The sequence below is a fragment of the Stegostoma tigrinum genome, chromosome 34 (assembly GCF_030684315.1).
Source record: "Stegostoma tigrinum isolate sSteTig4 chromosome 34, sSteTig4.hap1, whole genome shotgun sequence".
Lineage (NCBI taxonomy): Eukaryota > Metazoa > Chordata > Chondrichthyes > Orectolobiformes > Stegostomatidae > Stegostoma > Stegostoma tigrinum.
The window spans coordinates 28,874,443-28,897,384 of NC_081387.1; the positions used below are offsets into that span (position 1 = coordinate 28,874,443).

The following is a 22,942-nucleotide window of genomic DNA, read 5'->3' on the forward strand; positions in this document are numbered from 1 at the left end:
GAGCACAAAAGCTGACGTTTCGGGCCTAGACCCTTCATCTGAGAGGGGGATGGGGTGAGGGTTCTGGAATAAATAGGGAGGGAGGGAGGGGGAGGCGGACCGAAGATGGAGAGAAAAGAGGATAGGTGGGGAGGAAGGGAGGGGATAGGTCAGTCCAGGGAAGATGGACAGGTCAAGGAGGTGGGATGACGTTAGTAGGTAGGAGATGGAGGTGCGGCTTGGGGTGGGAGGAAGGGATGGGTGAGAGGAAGAACAGGTTAGGGAGGCAGAGACAGGTTGGACTGGTTTTGGGATGCAGTGGGTGGAGGGGAAGAGCTGGGCTGCTTTAGGGATGCGGTGGGGGAAGGGGAGATTTTGAAGCTGGTGAAGTCCACATTGATACCATTGGGCTGCAGGGTTCCCAAGTGGAATATGAGTTGCTGTTCCTGCAACCTTCGCATGGCATCATTGTGGCACTGCAGGAGGCCCATGACGGACATGTCATCTAAAGAATGGGAGGGGGAGTGGAAATGGTTTGAGACTGGGAGGTGCAGTTGTTTATTGCGAACCGAGCGGAGGTGTTCTGCAAAGCAGTCCCCAAGCCTCCGCTTGGTTTCCCCAATGTAGAGGAAGCCACTCTGGGTACAGTGGATGCAGTATACCACATTGGCAGATGTGCAGGTGAACCTCTGCTTAATGTGGAAAGTCATCTTGGGGCCTGGGATAGGGGTGAGGGAGGAGGTGTGGGGGCAAGTGTAGCATTTCCTGCAGTTGCAGGGGAAGGTGCCGGGTGTGGTGGGGTTGGAGGGCAGTGTGGAGTGAACAAGGGAGTCACGGAGAGAGTGGTCTCTCCGGAACGCAGACAGGGGTGGGGACGGAAAAATGTCTTGGGTGGTGGGGTCGGATTGTAAATGGCGGAAGTGTCGGAGGATGATGCGTTGTATCCGGGGGTTGGTGGGGTGGTGTGTGAGAACGAGGGGGATCCTCTTTGGGCGGTTGTGGCGGGGGCGGGGTGTGAGGGATGTGTTGTGGGAAATGCGGGAGATGCGGTCAAGGGCGTTCTCGACCACTGTGGGGGGAAAGTTGCGGTCCTTGAAGAACTTGGACCTCTGGGATGTGCGCGAGTGGAATGCCTCATCGTGGGAGCCGATGCGGCGGAGGCGGAGGTATTGGGAATAGGGGATAAAATTTTTGCAGGAGGGTGGGTGGGAGGAGGTGTATTCTAGGTAGCTGTGGGAGTCGGTGGGCTTGAAATGGACATCAGTTACAAGCTGGTTGCCTGAGATGGAGACTGAGAGATCCAGGAAGGTGAGGGATGTGCTGGAGATGGCCCAGGTGAACTGAAGGTTGGGGTGGAAGGTGTTGGTGAAGTGGATGAACTGTTCGAGCTCCTCTGGGGAGCAAGAGGCGGCGCCTTTACAGTCATCAATGTAACGGAGGAAGAGGTGGGGTTTGGGGCCTGTGTAGGTGCGGAAGAGGGACTGTTCCACGTAACCTACAAAGAGGCAGGCATAGCTGGGGCCCATGCGGGTGCCCATGGCCACCCCCTTAGTCTGTAGGAAGTGGGAGGAATCGAAAGAGAAGTTGTTGAGGGTGAGGATGAGTTCGGCGAGGCGGATGAGGGTGTCGGTGGAGGGGGACTGGTCGGGCCTGCGGGACAGGAAGAAGCGGAGGACCTTGAGGCCATCTGCATGTGGAATGCAGGTGTATAGGGGCTGGAAGTCCATGGTGAAGATGAGGTGTTGGGGGCCAGGGAATTGGAAGTCCTGGAGGAGGTGGAGGGCGTGGGTGGAGTCCTGTAAAGACTCCATCCCATTCTCTCAGTTCCTCCATCTCCATCACATATGTTCTTTCTTGAGCCAGGGAGCGGTGGGCTTGTGGTATTCATTGCCACGGAGCGCAGTGGAGGCCGGGACATTAAATGTCTTCAAGGCAGAAGTTGATAAATTCCTGATCTCGCAGGGAATTAAAGGCTACAGGGAGAGTGCAAGTAGGTGGAGTTGAAATGCCCATCAGCCATGATTAAATTGTGGAGTGGACTTGATGGGCCGAATGGCCTTACTTCCACTCCTATGTCTTATGGGGTCAACCTTGACAAGGGAGCCTCTGAAACGTCCACCATTTTTGTCAACCAGCCTGCCATTACACACCCCCTGTTGTTAGTCACTAACAGTCCCCATTAACAACTATTCACCCTCCCAGCCTGATCATTACCAGCTCCTTTTTCTATCTAACTGCAATTCTCTCTCTTTGGGCTGTATCCTATCGTTTACTCCCTACCCCACACACCTCCCTATTTTCTGCATATAAACTGATGTTTTCCCAGTCACTATCAGTTCTGAGCAAGGGTCACTGGACGCGAAACGTTAACTCTGTTTTCTCCTTCACAGATGCTGCCAGACCTGCTCATCTTTTCCAGCAACTTTGCTTTTGTTTCTGAAGGGATGGGGCATGGCTGTCCCAGGGATGTGGCCAGTTGACATGTCAATCATGCTGTCCCTGATACCATGAAAGGAAGGGACCCAGAGAGAGGAGATGAATGAGCAGGAAAATCTGACACTGAAATGGATCATCTGAGCAAACTCGTGTGGTCCAATGCTATTCTACTGTTAGCACCCATGACATCAATATTGTTTTGTTTGTCTGTGTCACACAAGTCTGATAGAGTTTTGATAGAGTCCCTGCACTGTGGAAGTAGGCCTTTTGGCCTGTCAAGTCCACACTGACCCTCCGAAGAGCATTCCACCTAGAGACAATCTCTATTCTACCTATGTAACCCTGCATTTCCCTTGGCTAATCCACCTAACCTAGGTTATTTCCACAGAACAGACAATCTATGCCATGTTCTTCACAGCCTTCAGCACATTATCGATAACAACGAGCACCTTGTCAGGATCTTCCCTACGCCTCCGATTCTTGCTTTCAAACAACCAACAAACCTTAAATAGACCATTGTTCAAATCAAACCATCCAGCCTTCAGGACATCAACCATAATATCATACAACCTTGCAATGCAAACTCTACAAGACAAATCAGACCATCAACATGGATGCCATCACCACATGTAGGAACACTACCCACCACGTGCATGGCAGATACCTATGTGATTAGGCCAACATTGGCCAACATTGCTCCAGGGCATGGTAGCTTGGTGAAACTATGCAGATGCTATGATGACAGATGAATGGACACCAAACAAAAATCGTCAGGCAGGGATGTTCCCTCCCAGTGGGAGAACACTTCAGCAGTCAAGGGCATTCAGCCTCAGATCTTCAGGGTAAACGTCCTCCAAGGTGGACTTTGAGATACACAATAACACAGAGTCGCCAAGCAGAGGCTGATGGCCAAGTCTGGTACCAACGAGGACAGCCTCAACTGGGATTTTTGTTCATATTGCACTACAGTTGACCCCATCACACAAGGCACCCTCACATACTCATACACACTCTCATAGACCCTCTCTCACACACATATACTTGCTCACACATACACATTCTCTCTCAAACACATGCAAACACGCACACAGATATACGCACGTAATTCTATGGGGTGAATTCACAATTGCAGCTTTGTATTCGCAGATACATTCTATTTTGTCAAAAAGCACACAATTTGTAGACACGGTCAGTTAATGGGACATTTTACAAATTGCTGCTTTGAAAATAAAACCAGTCTGACTTCATGTTAAACACAAACAGAATCAAAACAAGGCTTCACACCGAAAATGCAAAGTGTGACCTGACATGTCACGTCCTGTATACATTGACAAAACCTTTAATTATCTCGAGGCAATGACTTGAAACAAATTCTGGGGTTTGCATTTTAATCAATAGAAACCTGCGACTCCTTTTTAGCTGATTAAAGATTGAACAGAAAGCAGAGGGTGAGCCATTTTTAGGGTTGTTACCTTCCTGGTTATAAATACTGTGTCAGTTTCCCTCCGCTTCCACACGACACCTGAGGAAGGAGCAGAGCTTTGAAAGCTGGTGTTTTCAAACAAACCTGTTGGATTCTAACCTGGTGTTGTCTGACTTTTGACCTTATCCACTCCAGCCCAACACCAGCACCTACACATCACGTCCAGCTATTTACAGCTTATGAGTAAAAGAGGAATGTTCGATTATAAGGAAATGGAATGGATTCTGGTCTTGAAATGAAAAATAAACACAGATATGCTGGAAGAAAGAACACAAGATTAGTTTACAACAGATAATGTTTATTTAACAATCCGCTGAAAATCAAAACAATATGACTGTGATAAATAGCAAAAAAAAACCTGCCTCAAACTTTTGGCTATTTTCTTTATCAGCTCCTGTCTGAAGTGGACATTTCCCTTTAAGTTAATAAGTTTAATCTGATTGTGATTGACTTTATTTTGCTAAACTGGGATCAACAATGACAGAAACCTATCTCACAGATTGTACTTAAAGTACAGTATGTGAAATCCAATAACGTTTTCATTTTCTCATTTCCTCATCACATCTTCCAAAATTCAGATTGACACGGATCCTGCATTCTTTCGCTGCTGGTACTCCCACCACTTTTCTCTTTTTCCTTCTTAAATACACTTCTTTGCCAACATTTCCTTCTTGGGGCAGTGAGATGCAAGAGTTTGTTGATTGGAACTTCTAGGATATCACAGCGACGGGCACTGAAAAAAGGGGATGGAATTATAATGGTGGTTGAGTTGATAAATGGTTGACCTTATAGGATATACTTGTCGTGAAAGTAGTTCATAGTCATTTGGCAGTTTAGAACTCGAGTGCAGCTGAAAAAAGACACGTGCTGTCGAAGCTTTATGTCTTGCATTCGTCAGGACAGAATCACAAAAGTACCAAATCTCAAAGGGAACAACAATTCATACCACATGAGAAGATGTTATTGATTAACTGACCTGGGTACTGTGGCTCAAATGCTTCCATGGGGACTGCATTAACAAACAATTATTGCCAAACATTTCTTTAAATTCCAAAAGACAAGTTGACTCTGATCTGTTGAGGCCAATATCATAGGCAACACACCAAGGAATGGATGTGTCCCACGTTTGTCTAATTGGAAAAGCCACAATGCCTGGACATGTCCGTTCTGCCTGCAGAGACAGGGCTCTGTGTCTGAATATATGTATATTCTAGCAGACAGCAGTAGAAAACATTGTAGGACTGACTGATAATCCTAAATTGGTTATTAGTGTAATTCTTAGTATTCTCAGTCATGGTGCAGCCTTTGACAGCATGTTTCTGTTTCAAAAATGTAAAAGTTGATTTCTTACATTTATAAAAATACAGAGGTCAGAAATATGATTCCGATCTAAAATGAACATGACTTTGTTTTGAAATTCTTCTGACTCACTGGGAAAAAGGTTTTCGATTAGATTTGGATTGTTTCAAATGAGAATTGGCACGGAGACAATAATCTGAATAAGCTTCTGGTTTTGAGATGTCTGTAAATCAGAGCTGAGCTTATTTAAGCTAACTTGGGTGAGGACATAAGAGATCAATTTTGAAATGGAATTATAACCTGTGTTAGTCCTAAATGGAAACCAATGAATAGGATTTCAAAAATGGTAAATTTCATCAAATGTTAGAATTATACAACACCAGATTGGAACAGGGCTTCTCTTTAAGAAGTGTGGTAGGTATTAACCAGGGAATTAGACACCAGTGACTTTCACATCAGTGCGAGGGAAAGTATTGGGGAAAACTTTGAAAGAAGTTAATCTCCACTTGGAGAGACAAGTTTTGATCATGGATAGACAGCATGGCTTTATCAGAGGGAGGTCATACCTAACAAATTGGATAGCATTTTTTGAGAACATGACCAGTCGTGTCAATATGGCAAGGCAGGTTATGTAATTTATAGGGATTTCAGAAAAGCCTTTGACAGGGTCCACGTGAGAGTGATGAAGAAGGTAAAAGCACATGGCATTCAGGGTAACTTGGCAAAATGGATCCAACGTTGGCGAAGTGATAGAAGACAGAAAGGTAGAAGTCTGCTTGTGTAGTTTCAACTACATACCAGGAGTGGCAAGGACCTAGTAGTACTATCGCTGGACTGTTAATCCAGAGACCCGGGTACATTCTGGGGACCTAGGCTCAAGACCTCCTACGGCAGAGGATGGAATTTGAATCCAATATTGTATCTGGAATTAAGAATCTAATGAACAGGTGTATAGGGAAGGAAACTGCCACTCTTATTTGTCTTGGCCTACATGTGACTCCAGATCCACAGCAATATGGTTGATTCTGAATTGCCCTCTTATGAACAATTAATGCTGCTGGGTCAATGATGTCCTCATCCCGTTAATGAATAAAAGATAACACCCACAGGGTTCCTTCTTGTTTGTGATACATATAAATGATATTGTTGAGAACGTGCAAGTGTATGATAAATAAATTTGCTGAAGGTATGATGATTGGGCGACTGACAGTGAAGAAGAAGGTGTCAGGTTACAAAAAGATACAGTCAGATGGGCAGGTCAGTAGCAGATGGAATTTAACCCTGAAAAGTGTGATATGATGAACTTTGGAAGAAGAAACAAGAGAAGGGAGTACTCAGTGAATGATAGGAAACAAGAAAGCTCAGAGTAACAGAGGGACATTGGCATTCCTGTCCACTGATCCCTGAAGGTGGCAGGACATGTTAATAGTGAAATTATATTGGCATGCAGGACTCTTGACGTACAAATGATAACAGCAGGGAGATTTGGAGCTGTACGAAAATTCGGTTCAGCCACATCTGGAGTACTGTTTACAGTTCTGGTCTCCGCACTATAGGAGGGATGTGATTGCACTGGTGTGGGTGCATAGGAGATTCATCAGAATGTTGCCTGAGATGAAGCTGATTAACTATGAAGAAGGTCTGGATAAGCTTAGATTGTTTTCTTAGAGCAGAGAAGGATGAGAGGGGACCTGATAGAGGCGTATCAGATTATGAAGGGCATGGTCAGAGTGAACAGGAAATGTCTGTTCCCCTTAGTCAAAGGGTATGTGGAGGCAGAATTTAAATGTGAAAGGCAGGAGGTTTAGAGGTGATGTGAAGAAATGTTTTCACTCAGGGGGTGTTGGGAATCTGGAATACACTGCCTGAGAGGATAGTTGAGGGAGAAAACCTCACAACATTTAAAACATACTTGATGGAGCACCTGTAATACCATAACATACAAGGCCATGGGTCCAGTGCATACAGAAGACCAGCATGTGCCTGTGAAAACGAAGGATAAGGTTGGCAAGGTTTGGGAGCCTTAGTCACCAAGAGAAATTGATAGCTTTGTCAACGGGATAAAAGAGGCATAAGTACGGTTTAGGAAAAGACAGAGAGACAGAACCCTCAAAGCATGCAAAGATGGCAGGAAAGAACTCAAACAAGGAACTAGGAGGCTAAAATGGGCCATGAAATGTCTTTGATAAACACAATTAAGGAAAATTCAAAGGTATTTTCTACATATATAAGGATGGGGTGCAAGAGAATGGCTAGGGAAAAGGTACGGCCAATCGTGGAGAAAGGAGAAGGATGGGTGAATATTGATATTTTTAGACATTTTGATATTAAAAAAGGAGGTATTAGGTGTTTTAAAAGGCATTGAGGTGGACAGGTCCCCAAGACCTGATGGGATATATCTCAGAATGCTGAGGGAGGCAGTTGAGGAATTTCCTAGGGCTTTGTATGAAATCTTTGTAGATCTTTAGTCACAGGAGAGGTCCCAGTGGACTGGAGAATAGCCAGCATTATTCCTTTGTTTAAGAAGGGCAACAGAGTTAATCCAGGAAGTTGCAGGTGGTGAGCCTTACATCAATGGTAGGGAAATTATTGGAGAAATTCTTAGGAATAGGGTTTACTCACTTTTGTAAAAAGGTGGACTTATTAATGATAGTTGGCATGGCTTTGTGCAGGAAAGATCATGATGCACAAACTTGATTGAGTTTTTTTGAAGAAGTGACAAAAATGATTGATGAGGGCAGGGTGGTAGATATTGTCTATATGGACATTAGCAGAGCCTCATGGCAGACTGATACAGAACGTGAAGTCACAGGGGACCTGTGGTGAACTGGTAAGATGGATACAGAACTGGCTTACATATAGAAGACAGAAATTAATCGTGGAAGGGTGTTTTTCAGACTGGAGATCTGAATTATCATGTTCTGCAGGTATCAGTGCTGGGAACCCTGTTGTTCATAATATTTATTTTTTATATATAGTATATAAAAGAGAATGTAGGGGGCCTGATTAGTAAGTTTACAGATGATACAAAAATTGGGAGAGCTGTGGATAGTGAGGAAAATTACCACTGAAGATAGCAGGATATAGATATGCTGGAGAATTGGGCGGAGAAATGGCAGGTGGAGTTTAATCCAGACAAATATGAGGTGATGCATTTTGGAAGATCTGAAGAAGGAGGGAAGTATACAGTAAATGTCAGAACCCTTAGAAATGTCAGCATTTGTTGTCAGCACCCTCGCTTACGGGACTGTGTATCAGTGACAGAGGACAGAATGGGAGAAATTCTACCAGCAATGTCTTGGGCAATGGGCGAGTGGAGGCCAATTACATTCATGACTGGGATGACTTTGCTACCACTCATGCAAAATGGAGACAATTTGTGTATCACACTGCATCACGCTCTGAGTTGCAACACCTTACCAATGAGATAGACCAGCAACAGAGAAGGAATGGAAGGAAATCCTGAAATGTGTATCCTATTACCTTGGGGACATCTAGCCTCATTGTTCTAAGATCAGTGGGTCTACAGTTGGGTGAGTCACAACATTGTCCTTGAATCGACGTTATTCTTAAATCAAGTGAAGGCCTCCACTGACTGGCTCATCTTTACTCGTTCTGATTGATACACAATAAAACTCTAACAAACTTGGCAAATATGACTTCCTTTTCACAAAATCATGTTGACTTTGCCTGATGGTATTAACATTTTCATGATGTCCTGCTGCAACCTCCTTAATATTGGATTCTCACATTTTCCCTATGACAGATATTAGACAAACTGGCTCATAGATTCCTGCTTTCTATCTTATCCCTGTCTTGAACAAAGGCTTGCATTTATAGCTTCTCAACCCAAAGGGATCTTTCTAGAAACTAAGAATGTGAAAAAATACAACAAATGCAAAAAAAAATCTCTGCTTTAAGACCTTAGGGTACAAGTTACCAAGCCTAGGAAACCTATCAAACTCCCATTAGTCTTTCTCATACTTTTTCTCCAGTGACTGTGATTTCGTCCTTCCCCTTTAACTCTGACTTTCTATTATTCTTTGAATGTTTTTTTGTGCCTTCTATGTGAAGTCAAAAGACTTGTTCAAACATGGATACAAACAGTTTACATAGGTTAAGTAAGTGTGCCAAAAATTGACAACTGGAGTATAATGTGGCAAACTATGAAGTTGTTCATTTTGGAAGGGGAAAAAATGAGAGTATTATTTAAGTAGTGGAGAAAGCTGGGTCACAAAGGGACTTGTTGGGATTTGTGCACAGGAAGAGAAAGCTAATGCACAGATGAAGCAGATAATGAGAAAAGGCAAATGGAACATTGGCCCTTATTTCAAGGGGCTTGGACATAAGAGGAGAGAAGTCTTACTGCAACTGTACAAGGTGCTAGTGACAGCACATAAGACCATAAGACATAGGAGTGGATTTAAGGCCATTCGGCCCATCAAGTCCACTCCACCATTTAAATCATGGCTGATGGGCATTTCAACTCCACTTCTTTGCATTCTCCCCATAGCCCTTGATTCCTGGAGACAGTACTGTCAACAATTTTGACCCCCTTAATTAGGCAAAGATATCATTTCATGGGAAGTAATTCAGAAAAAATTCATTCAATTCAACTCAAGACAGGGCATCCATGATGAGCTGTGGACTGTCAACTGCAGCAGAATTGTACTCCAGCGCAATCTGCACTCTCATGGTCTGGCATATTCCCTACTCAACTGACACCATCAAGCCAGTGCTCAACCCCGGTTCAATGGCGAGTGCAGAAGGGCATACCAGGAGCAGCACCAGGCAGACCTAAAAGTGAGGTGTCAACCTGGTGAGCTACCAAACAGAACTACTTGCATGCCAAACAGCTTTGGCAGCAAGTGATAGACAGTTATAAGTGATCCCACAACCAGCAGATCAGATCTAGCTTTGCAGTGCCGCCACATCGCGTTGTGGATGTTGGTGGACAATTAAACAACCGCTTGGAGAAGGATGCTCCATAAATACACCCACCTTCACTGACGGAAGAGCCCTCTCTATCAGTGCAAAAAATAAGGCTGAAGTATTTGCACAAATCTTCAGCTAGAAATGCCAAGTGCACTATCTATACTGGTCTCCTGCAGCAGTTTCTGCCATCACAGATAACAAATTCAATTTACTCCATATGATATCAAGAAATGATTGGAGACTGTGGGCTCTGACAACATTCCAGCAATAGTACTGAAGATTTGAGCCCCAGACTTGCTGTTCCCCTGGTCAAGCTCTTCCAGTATAGTCACAACACTGGCATCTACTCAACAATGTGGAAAATTGCCCAGGTATGTCCGATACGTAAAAAGCAGGACAAATCTAACATCTAATTATATTCCATCAGTCTATTTGCTATCATCAGTAAACTGATGGAAGATGTCTTCAAACAGTACTATCAAGAAGCGCCTGCTCAGCAATAACCTGCTCAATGACGCCCAGTTTGGGTTCTGCAGGGGCCAACTCAGTTCCTGATCTTTTTACAGCCTTAGTTCAAACATGGACAAAAAAGTGGAATTCCAGAGGTGAGGTGAGTCCTTGACATTAAGGCCGCATTCAACCAAGTACTGCATCAAGGAGCGCTAGCTGATCAACAGCATCAGGGGGCAAACTCTCCACAGCTGGAGTCATACCCGACAGAGAGGAAGGTGATTGTGGTTGTTGGAGGTCTGCAATCTCAGCTCCAGGACATCTCTGCAGGAGTTCCTCAGGGTAGTGTCCTTGGCCCAACCATCTTCAGCTGCTTCATCAATGGCCTTCCCTCCATCGTAAGCTTAGAACTGCAGATGTTGGCTGTTGATTGCACAATGTTCAGCAACATTCATGACTTCTCTGAGACTGAAAGCAGTACATGCTCAAATGCAGCAAGGTCTGGACAATATCCTGGTTGGGCCTGATGGGTTAAGATTTGAGAGGATGTCTCCCCTCATGAGAGAGTGTAGGACCATACAGCATTGTCTCAGAATAAAAGGGCACCAATTTAAAACTGAGGTAAGGAGGAGTTTCTTTTCTCAGAAAGTTGTGAATCTTTGGAACTTTTTGCACAGAGTATTGTGGAGGCAGAGTCCTTGTGCATATTTAAGGCTGAGATAGTTAGATTCTTGATCAGTTGGAGAATCAATAGTGGAATGAGCGGAAAATGGATGTGAGGAATATCAGGTCAGCCATGATCCTATTGAATGGTGGAGCAGTCATGAACAGCTGAACAGCCTCCTGTTCCTATTTCCTATGTTCTTAACTTCCTGACACTGACTCCTTTCTGGTTAATAATTCACTACCCTCATCCTGAAAATGGTCCCAACCAATCCAGTCTCTCCTCATATGTCAGTCCTGCCATCCCAGGAATCAATCTGGTAAATCTTTGTTGCATTCCCTCCATCGCCAGAACATACTTCCTCAGATAATAGAACATAGAACATAGAACAGTACAGCACAGAACAGGCCCTTCAGCCCACAATGTTGTGCCGACCATTGATCCTCGTGTATGCACCCTCAAATTTCTGTGACCATATGCATGTCCAGCAGTCTCTTAAATGACCCCAATGACCTTGCTTCCACAACTGCTGCTGGCAACGCATTCCATGCTCTCACAACTCTCTGTGTAAAGAGCCCACCTCTGACATCCCCTCTATACTTTCCTCCAACCAGCTTAAAACTATGACCCCTCATGCTAGCCATTTCTGCCCTGGGAAATAGTCTCTGGCTATCAACTCTATCTATGCCTCTCATTATCTTGTATACCTCAATTAGGTCCCCTCTCCTCCTCCTTTTCTCCAATGAAAAGAGACCGAGCTCAGTCAACCTCTCTTCATAAGATAAGCCCTCCAGTCCAGGCAGCATCCTGGTAAACCTCCTCTGAACCCTCTCCAAAGCATCCACATCTTTTCTATAATAGGGCGCCCAGAACTGGACGCAGTATTCCAAGTGCGGTCTAACCAAAGTTTTATAGAGCTGCAACAAGATCTCACGACTCTTAAACTCAATCCCCCTGTTAATGAAAGCCAAAACACCATATGCTTTCTTAACAACCCTGTCCACTTGGGTGGCCATTTTAAGGGATCTATGTATCTGCACACCAAGATCCCTCTGTTCCTCCACACTGCCAAGAATCCTATCGTTAATCCTGTACTCAGCTTTCAAATTCGACCTTCCAAAATGCATCACCTCGCATTTATCCAGGTTGAACTCCATCTGCCACCTCTCAGCCCATCTCTGAAATGAAACCAACAATGTATTTAATGCTCTAGGTGTGGTCTCACTAAGACCCTGAGCAATTGCAAGACGACAGCCAAGCTCCTGGATTCAAATCCTCTCACCTTGAAGACCAACATACCATTTGCCTTCTTCACTGTCTGCTTCACCTGCATCTTAGCTTCACTGGCTGATGTACAAGGACACCCAGGCCTCAATGCACTTCTCCCTTTCCTAAACTATCACCATTCAGATAATAATCTGCCTTCTTGTTTTGCTCCCAAATGCAGCAAGATCTGGACAATATCCATCCAGTACCTGCTATGCATTTATCACTAGTCCTGAGGAAGGATCACTGGATGATAAACATTAACTCTGCTTTCTCTCCACAAATGCTGCCAGACCTGCTGAGCTTTTGGAGTAAGGTATGTTTTTGTATCGCACTGAAGATTTTCCGCCTCCTCCTCACAGTTCACCCTCCCTCCCAGCTTTGTGTCATCAACAAATTTAGAAATATTACATTTAGTTCCCTCATTTAAATCATTAATAAATATTATGAATGGCTGCAGTGCAAACATTGCTTCCTGTGGCATCCCACTCAGCACTGGTTGCAACTTGGAAAATGATCTGCTAATTTCTACTCTTAGTTTCCTGCCTGGGGCGCAGGACGGATAGCGAAGTAACAGGGGAGCAAGGGAACCTGGCCTCACTCTACGTCCCTCCTCTGGGCCATCCACCTCCACTCTATTTGTCCCCTCTCAGCCCTTTGGCAGTTCAAACTGAGAAAGGACATTTGCCTCAAACTCAGTATGTCTAGGCTCAATAGATTTAAGTACCCTTGGATTAGGGTTAGGATTAGGGTTAGTGTAAGGGTCAGGGATAGTGTAATAGGGCGAGGGTTAGGGTTACTGTCAGGGTTAGTGTGCAGGGTTAGGATTAGGATTAGGGTCAAGGTTAGGGCTAGGGTTAGGGTTAGTGTAACAGTGTTAGGGTTAGTGTAATAGGGTGAAGGTTAGGATTAGGATCAGGTTTAGAGTTAGGGTTAGGTTTACAGTTGGGGTTAGGGTCAGGGTTATGTTTCAGGTTAGGCTCAGGGTCAGGGTCAGGTAGTGTCATATTTGATTAGTGTCACATTTAGGATTATGATTAGGGTCAGGGCTTGGTTTCGTGTCAGGGTTAGGGTTAGGGTTAGGGTCAGGGCTAGGGCTAGGGTCATGGTTAGGGTTAGTGTCAAGATTAGTGTCAGAGTTAGGATGAGGATCAGGGTTAGGGCTAGCATTAGGGTCAGAGTTAGGGTCTGGTTTGCGATTAGATTTAGAGTTAGGTTTACAGTTAGGGTTAGAGTTAGGATAAACTCAGCATGTCTGGGTTCAATGGACACAAATGCCCCTGGGGTATTTGCCAGACAACCCTGAAAATGTAGTAGCCAGCCCCTAATTGATATTTGTCAAGGCTTTTCTCACGACTCCCTGGATTGTTTGTACAGGAAACAAGTACTGACAGTGGTCCACTCACTGGACTGTTGAACAAGAATCCTCTGAACCCCTGAGGAAGGCAAATGCAATGTTACATACATTTCAAGAGGGCTAGAAAACAATAGCAGAATTGGACTGCTGAGGCTATATACAGCTCTGGTTAAAAAGTGTTTGGAATACTGTGAGAAATTTTGGGCCCTGTATCCAGGAAAGAATGTGCTGGGCTTGGACAGGCTCATACGAGTTTTACAAGAATGATCCCAGGGATGAAGGGCTTGTCATGTGAGAAGTGCTTGAGGTCTGCACTTGATGGAGTTTAGAAGGATGAAGGGTGGGGTCTGATTGAAATTTACAGGATACTGAGATGCCTGAATAGAATGGAATAGGAGAGATTCGGGCTGTGGGGCATAGACTCAGACTGAAGGGATAACCCCTTAGAGCTGAGATAAGGAAGAATGACTTCAATCAGAAGGTGGAGAGTCTGTGGAACTCAGTACTGCAGAAGGCTGCAGAGGCTAAGACATTGAGTTTATTTAAGACAGAGGTAGATGGGATATTGATTTGTGAGGGGATCAAGGGTTATGGAGCGAAGGCAGGAAAATTAAGATGAGAAACATATGTGGAGTTGGATGAACACAGCAGGCCAAGCAGCATCTTAGGAGCACAAAAGCTGACGTTTCGGGCCTAGACCCTTCATCAGAAAAGGGGGATGGGGAGAGGATTCTGAAATAAATAGGGAGAGAGAGGGAAGCGGACTGAAAATGGATAGAGGAGAAGATAGGTGGAGAGGAGAGTATGGGTGGGGAGGTAGGGAGGGGATAGGTCAGTCCGGGGAGGACGGACAAGTCAAGGAGGCGGCATGAGGTTAGTAGGTAGGAAAAGGAGGTGCGGCTTGAGGTGGGAGGAGGGGATAGGTGAGTGGAAGAACCCCCTTCCCAGGCCCCAAGATGACTTTGCACATCAAGCAGATTTTCACCTGCACTTCCGCCAATGTGGTATACTGCATCTGCTGTACATGGTGTGGCTTCCTCTACATTGGGGAAACCAAGCGGAGGCTTGGGGACCGCTTTGCAGAACACCTACGCTCGGTTCGCAATAAACAACTGCACCTCCCAGTCGCGAACCATTTTAACTCCTCCTCCCATTCCTCCGACATGTCCAAACTGGGCCTCCTGCAGTGCCACAATGATGCCACCCGAAGGTTGCAGGAACAGCAACTCATATTCCGCTTGGGAACCCTGCAACCCAATGGTATCAATGTGGATTTCACCAGCTTCAAAATCTACCCTCCCCCCAGTGCATCTGAAAACCAGCCCAGCTCGTCCCAGCCTGCCTAACCTGTTCTTCCTCTCACCTATCCCCTCCTCCCACCTCAAGCCGCACCTCCATTTCCTACCTACTAACCTCATCCCACCTCCTCCTTGACATGTTCGTCCTCCCCGGACTGACCTATCCCCTCCCTACCTCCCCACCTATACTCTCTTCTCCAGCTATCTTCTTCTCTATCCATCTTCAGTCCGCCTCCTCCTCTCTCCCTATTTATTTCAGAATCCACTCCCCATCCCCCTTTTTCTGATGAAGGGTCTAGGCCGGAAACGTCAGCTTTTGTGCTCCTGAGATGCTGCTTGGCCTGCTGTGTTCATCCAGCTCCACACTTTGTTATCTTGGATTCTCCAGCATCTGCAGTTCCCAATATCTCTGAGAAACATATCAGCCTTGATTGAATGGTTGAGCAGACTGGATGGGCCAAATAGTTTAAATATACTGCTATATCCTGTGGTCCCCGATCACCCGCACAGCTGACTGACTATGACTAAGTTCCTGGGCTGCCATAACTTACTCTGCTGGGACACCCTCCTAAAAGGTGGACTGGTTTAGGGATGCAGTAGGGGAAGGGGAGATTTTGAAACTGGTGAAGTCCACATTGATGCCATTAGGCTACCTGCAGTTCGTCCCCTCCCCCCACTGCACCACACAACCAGCCCAGCTCTTCCCCCCCACCCACTGCATCCCAAAACCAGTCCAACCTGTCTCTGCCTCCCTAACCGATTCTTCCTCTCACCCATCCCTTCCTCCCACCCCAAGCCGCACCCCCATCTATCTACTAACCTCATCACACCTCCTTGACCTGTCTGTCTTCCCTGGGCTGACCTATCCCCTCCCTACCTCCCCACCTATACTCTCTCCACCTATCTTCTTTACTCTCCATCTTCGGTCCGCCTCCCCCTCTTTCCCTATTTATTCCAGAGCCCTCACCCCATCCCCCTCTCTGATGAAGGGTCTAGGCCCGAAACGTCAGCTTCTGTGCTCCTGAGATGCTGCTTGGCCTGCTGTGTTCATCCAGCCTCACATTTTATTATCTTGGAATTCTCCAGAATCTGCAGTTCCCATTATCTTTGAGTAGATTAGGATTATTTTCATCAGAAAGACAGAGATTGAGGGGGGACCTGATTGAGGTCTACAAAATCATGAGGCGTATAGACAGGGTGGATAGCAAAAAGCTTTTTCCCAGAGTAGGGGACTCAATTACTAGGGGTCATGAGTTCAAAGTGAGAGGAGGAAAGTTTAAGGGAGATATGCATGGAAAGTTCTTTACACAGAGGGTGGTGGGCGCCTGGAACGCGTTGCCAGCGGAGGTGGTAGACGCAAACACGTTAGTGTCTTTTAAGATATATTTGGACAGGTACATGGATGGGCAGGGAGCAAATGGACACAGACCGTTAGGAAATAGATGACAGGTTAGACAGAGGATCTTGAACGGCGCAGGCTTGGAGGGCCGAAGGGCCTGTTCGTGTGCTGTAGGTTTCTTTGTTTCTTTGACTAGCTGCCTGGCTTTGTGTCTGTACTCAACCAGAACCAGTGCTTTAAACTTTTAGTGTTGGCTGAGGGGGCAACACAATGAAAGCCAATACAAGGCAAAGCAGGGGGGTGCATGGTGATTGACCAGCCCTGAGATGCAGCCCGATCCAATCTGTGAACTGGGGGTGTTTCCCTGTGCCCTGGTCCTTGCAGCAGCATTGCAGTGAGGGATATCAGAAAATTCCAAAGCGCAGCAAGGAAGTTGTAAGTGTGTCCAGAGATGTGTCACAAGGGTGCAGTGAGACAGGTGTGTGCTTGGGGTACATACAATCACTGCTTATAGAGATGGAGGTCTGAAGGAACCAGCAGTGAGCTGGAATAACCAGGCATTTGCTTGGACTTTCAGATTGAGAAGTTTTGGAGTCTAGTTTCTATCCAGTGAGCGGGAGATTCGGAGAGAACAATAAACAAGTTTCAGTTAAAATGAGGGTGATAATAAATGACAATCATGTTGAAAGACCCCCGAGACTCTTGAGCAAGAATCCTGTATTCAATCCAGGACTTTATTGGAAAATACCCATTTTTGTTCTCGGTTGAGGAATGCCTTGCTTGACATCTCACCCAATTTTCCCAAATTTTGCATCATAGCCCAGGGCCTGGAAAGATTCTTCCCTACATATCCGTATCTCTGCAATGTGATGACAGCCATTCAACATTGTCTCAAGCTCATGCAATAGTGCACAAATCTAATATTTCCTCATTTATGTAAAGGTTGGTTAAGCACATCCTGCCTTTCACAAGTCTGCTCTGATTGAATTCCTTCACAAGTCGTGTTGGAATCCCTCAGTTTTAGCTGGGACCCACAACCTTCGAAACAAACTTTATTTTCTCACCTCCAGCATGAACTGGTTTGAGGTGAAGAGAGACAGATGTGTCAGTGATGGAGAGAAGGAGATGGACAGACAGAGATGGAGAGGAAATGAAAGAGGGAACAGAGAAAGACAAGTAAATAAAAAGGATGGGATAAGGAAAGGTGTGGGAAGGAGAAAAAGAAAGGGAGGTGAGAGAGAGGTGAGGAATATGGAAAGAGAGAATAGAAGAGACACTAAAAGAAACAGAAATGAGATCAAGTGGAAGAAGAGGGGAGCACATGGGAGCAGAGGGGAAGAGATGAAAACACTTAGAATGCAGACTACTGACAACTTGTTGGTGTTTGAAGACAGACAAAGTGGGTTAAACTTTACCTCAGAGGAAATTGCATCATGTTGCAGCAACTTTCATCTTGTCCAAAGTCGACTTGCTCTTTTCTGAAGATTCCACGTCTGCACTGTAACATAGATAAAACATTCATGTGAATAACTGGAACTCAGGCTTTATATAAATTACCAACTTAAAAACAAAATAGCCCTAGTAGCAATCACAATCCTATTGATAGGTTAAATGAGTGGGCAGAGAGTTGGCAAATGGAGTATAATGTGACATAATGTGAAAAAATTGTTCATTTTGGAAGGGAGAACAAAAGAATTGAATTCTTTTTAAATGGAAAGCTGCAACACAAAGGGACTTGGGGATGCTTGTGCAGGAAACACAGAAAGCTAAGACACAAGGACAGCAAGTATCAGGAAGCCTAATGGAATGTTAGTCCTTATTTCAAGGGATTTGGAGCGTAAGACTAGGGAAATCTTAGTGCAACTGTACAAGGCGCTGGTTAGACCCCACCTGGATATTGGACCTCTTTTAGAGTCATTGAGTTCCACAGCAGAGAGGCAGGCCCTTCAGCCCAAACTGGCCCATGTTGACCAAAATGCTTATCCACACTAACCCCATTTCCCTGCACTTGGTCCATATCCCTCTAAACTTTTAAGACCATAAGACATAGGAGTGGAAGTAAGGCCACTTGGGCCATCGAGTCCACTCCACCATTTAATCATGGCTGATGGGCATTTCAACTCCACTTCCCTGCACTCTCCCCGTAGCCCTTGATTCCTTGTGAGATCCAAGAATTTATTGATCTCTGCCTTGAAGACACTTAATTTCCCGGCCTCCACTTCGCTCCGTGGCAATGAATTCCACAAGCCCACCACTCTCTGGCTGAAGAAATGTCGTCTCATTTCAGTTTTAAGTTTACCCCCTCTAATTCTAAGGCTGTGCCCACGGGTCCTAGTCTCCCTGCCTAATGGAAACAACTTCCTAGCGTCCACCCTTTCTAAGCCATACATTATCTTGTAAGTTTCTATTAGATCTCCCCTCAACCTTCTAAACTCTAATGAATACAATCCCAGGATCCTCAGCCGTTCATCATACGTCAAACCTACCATTCCAGGGATCATCCGTGTGAATCTCCGCTGGACACGCTCCAGCGCCAGTATGTCCTTCCTGAGGTGTGGTGCCCAAAATTGGACACAGTATTCTAAATGGGGCCTAACTCGAGTTTTATAAAGTCTCAGAAGCACATCACTGCTTTTATATTCCAACCCTCTTGAGATAAACAACAACATTTTCTTATCCATGTATTAGTCCGAAAGCCTTTTAAATGTTGTTAATGTACCCGCCTCAGTCACTTCCACTGGCAGCTCATTCCATATGCGTACCACCCTCTGTGTAAAAGAAATGGTTCCATATGTTTTTTCCTCTCTTACCTTTAACTGATGCTCTCCAGTCCTCGATTCCCCAATACTGGGAAAAAGATGAAGTGCATTTGCCCTATCCATGCCTCTCATGATCAGTCAGGGAATCAAGGATTATGGGGAAAGGACAGGAAAATGGATGTGAGGGATCAGCCATGATCCTATCGAATGGCAGTGCAGCTTGAGGGGCTGTATAACTTACACTCAATCCTATTTCTTTTGGACTCATGGTCTTATTGTATTACCAACAAGAACCTGCAAACCGGGATTAAAACAAATAATACTTACACAACCTCAGTGAACAGAAGAAAATATCCCAAGATATATCAAGAGGGTGTCTAACCAATTGTCAAAGAAAGAACCAATATGGGGGAATCTTTAACATTTGATCAATAAGATCTTGAGAAGAATCAGAAAAGGAAAGAAGGGAGAGACAGACAGAGAGAGAAAGAGATATAGACAGGGAGAGATACAGAGCACTGTAGAGTCATACAGAACGGAAACAAAACCTTTGGTCCACTCGCTCATGCTGACCAGGCATCCCAATCTGGCCTAGCATTTGGCCTATATCCCTCTAAACCCTTCCTCTGAATGTACTAACCCAGATGTCTTTTAAATGTTGTATTTGTAGCAGCCTCCACTATTTCCTCTGGCAATAAGTTCCATAAGGACAGAGAAAAAGATATGTACAAAGACAGATAGACTCATATATAGAGGCAGTGAAAGAGGGAGAGGAGAAAGAGAGAGAGAGAGAGAGAGAGAGAAAGTGAGAAAAAGAGTGATAGAGAGAGTAAGAGAAACAGAAAAGAAGACAGAGAGAGGGAATGAGGAGAGCGAAGAGGACAGAGAGAAACTGGGAGAGAGAAGGAGCAAGATAGAGGGAGAAAGTGAGAGAGATATAAAGGGGGAAAGGTAGAAACAGAGAAATAGAGAGAGATACTGAGCATGAGAGAGAAAGGCTAAGAAGAAGAGAAAGGCTTTTGAAGGAGATAGTAGGAACTGCAGATGCTGGAGAATCTGACATAACAAGAGCTGGATGAACACAGCAGGCCAAGCAACATCAAAAGATGTCTGGAGATGAATGACGAAGTAACTCAAGGCACAAACACCAATGAAGAAGTTGGGGATGTTTTGGAGAAGATGTATTTGAGATGAGATTGGTATGAGTGTAGGACAACTAGTATACCAGAGACAATCCCATGTACAGGAGCATAGTATTAGTGCTAACCTCAGACAATTCGCATACTAGAGACAATCCCAAGTCATGGAAAATGAATTATGTAAGAAGAAATTTTGGTATGGAAAGAAACAATGCATTATGTTCAATTAAAGAGCAATTTGTGCCATTGAATGACTCATTGGCCATGCCTCCTGATTATTACTTACTGTACTTTAAAGCGAAGATAAAACACAATCCCACAATGGATATGTAGATCATCACTGCAGACGTGACTGTTGCTGCAATTTCACCATATGGAAGGGCACATTTTTTAACTGTAGATAGAAGTATGAAAAGTTATGGTATCAGGCTTTTTTTATTGATGCAATGTGTGTTGATTGCTGCTCTTTGCAAAATGTAATTTTGCTGATATTTTGTTCATCAAAGCAAAACTAAACTAAGCTTCTGAAAATAACATTTGTATAATTCTTGGAGGGAAAATCATGCCTGAATGTGAATGTGAGACTTGTTTGGTTTGGATATGAATGTAGGCTCAACACATCAAGAGCTCTTGGTTTGGGATGTTAAGAGGTAGAGAACAAACAAAGCACATTTACAAGGAGTTCTGTGTGTCAGAGAATAGAACATGAAAGACTGCTACCAGAGCAGATAGGGAACTTGAACAAAAACAGAAATTGCTGGAAAAGCTCAGCAGATCTGGCAGCATTTGTGAAGAAAAAGTCAGAGTTAAAGTTTTGGGTCCGATGACCCTTCTTCAGAACTGGACCTAAAACATTAACTTTAATTTTTTTTCTTCACAGATGCTGCCAGACCTGCTGAACTTTTCCAAAACTTCTGGTTTTGTCCCTGATTTACAGCACTCACAGTTCTTTCAGTTTTTAAATAGGTAATTGGATTTTGTTAAAGGGTTTAGTGAAATGGTCCTGAGAAGTCTGAGATATCAGGCCGGCTATGAATAAAGTAGGTGCTGTAGATCTATATCATTTTAATAGCTGTCCTCACGGGGAAACTCTAATAAAGTGGAGATGCCGCTGAAAGCAATTGAAGGGTCAAATTTGGCAAATAGAAAAGTCATTCAACATAATTGCAAGTTTGTGTCACATGTAGTCAAGGTGGTTAAAAAGGTATTTAAAACGCTAGCCTTCATAGATCATAGAACATAGAACATTAGAGCGCAGAACAGGCCCTTCAACCCTTGATGTTGCGCCAACCTGTGAACTAATCAAAGCCCCTCCCCCTACACTATCCCATCATCATCCATATGCTTGTCCAAGGACTATTTAAATGCCCCTAATGTGGCTGAGTTAACTGCATTGGCAGGCAGGGCGTTCCACGCCCTTACCACTCTCTGAGTAAAGAACCTGCCTCTGACATATGTCTCAAGTCTATCACCCCTCAATTTGTAGCTATGCCCCCTCGTACAAGCTGAAGTCATCATCCTCATAAAAAGACTCTCATTATCCAACCTATCTAATCCTCTGATCATTTGTATGTCTCACCTAAATTCCCTCTTAGCCTTCTTCTCTCCAGTGAGAACAGACTCAAGTCCCTCAGCCTTTCTTCATAAGGCCTTCGCTCCAGACCAGGCAATATCCTGGTAAATCTCCTCTTTCCAATGCTTCCACATCCTTCCTGTAATGGGGCGACCAGAACTGCATGCAATATTCCAAATGAGGCCGCACTAGCGTTTTGTACAGTTGCAGCATGACATCACGGCTCTGGAACTCAATCCATCTGCCAATAAAACCTAACACACCGTAAGCCGCCTTAACAGCACCATCAACCTGGGTGGCAACTTTCAGGGATCTATGTACATGGACACCAAGATCCCTCTGCACATCCACACTACCAAGAATCTTCCCACTGACCCAGTACTCCGCCTTCCTACTATTCCTCCCAAAGTGAATCACCTCACATTTATCCGCATTGAACTCCATTTGCCACCTTTCAGCCCAATTCTGCAGTTTATCCAAGTCTCCCTGCAACCTGCAACATTCTTCCACACTGTCCATGACTCCACCAACTTTAGCGTCATCTGCAAACTTACTAACCCATCCACCTATGCCTGTGTCCAAGTCATTTATAAAAATGACAAACAGCAGTGGTCCCAAAACAGATCCTTGAGGCACACCACTAGTAACCGGACTCCAGGCTGAATGTTTTCCATCAACCACCACTTGTTGCCTTCTTACAGAAAGCCAGTTTCTCATCCAAACTGCTAAATCTCCCTCAATCCCGTGCCTCCGTATTTTCTCCGATAGCCTACCATGTGGAACCTTATCAAAGGCTTTACTGAAGTCCATGTATACCACGCCAACTGCCCTACCTTCATCCACATGCTTGGTAACCTTCTCAAAAAACTCAATGAGGTTTGTGAGACACGACCTGCCCTTGACGAATCCATGCTGACTATCTCCAATCAAATTGCTGCTTGCTAGATGATTATAAATCCTATCTC

General features: G+C 44.7%; 1 long non-coding RNA gene across 1 annotated transcript; it reads right to left on the minus strand.

The window, feature by feature from the left end:
• Window positions 1-4,261: 4,261 nt before the first annotated feature.
• LOC132206278 (uncharacterized) lies at window positions 4,262-20,792 on the minus strand. The gene is made up of 3 exons (XR_009442954.1): window positions 20,691-20,792; window positions 17,922-18,004; window positions 4,262-4,631 (listed from the first exon to the last, which is right to left on the minus strand). It is a non-coding gene; the product is annotated as an uncharacterized LOC132206278 (long non-coding RNA).
• Window positions 20,793-22,942: the final 2,150 nt, after the last annotated feature.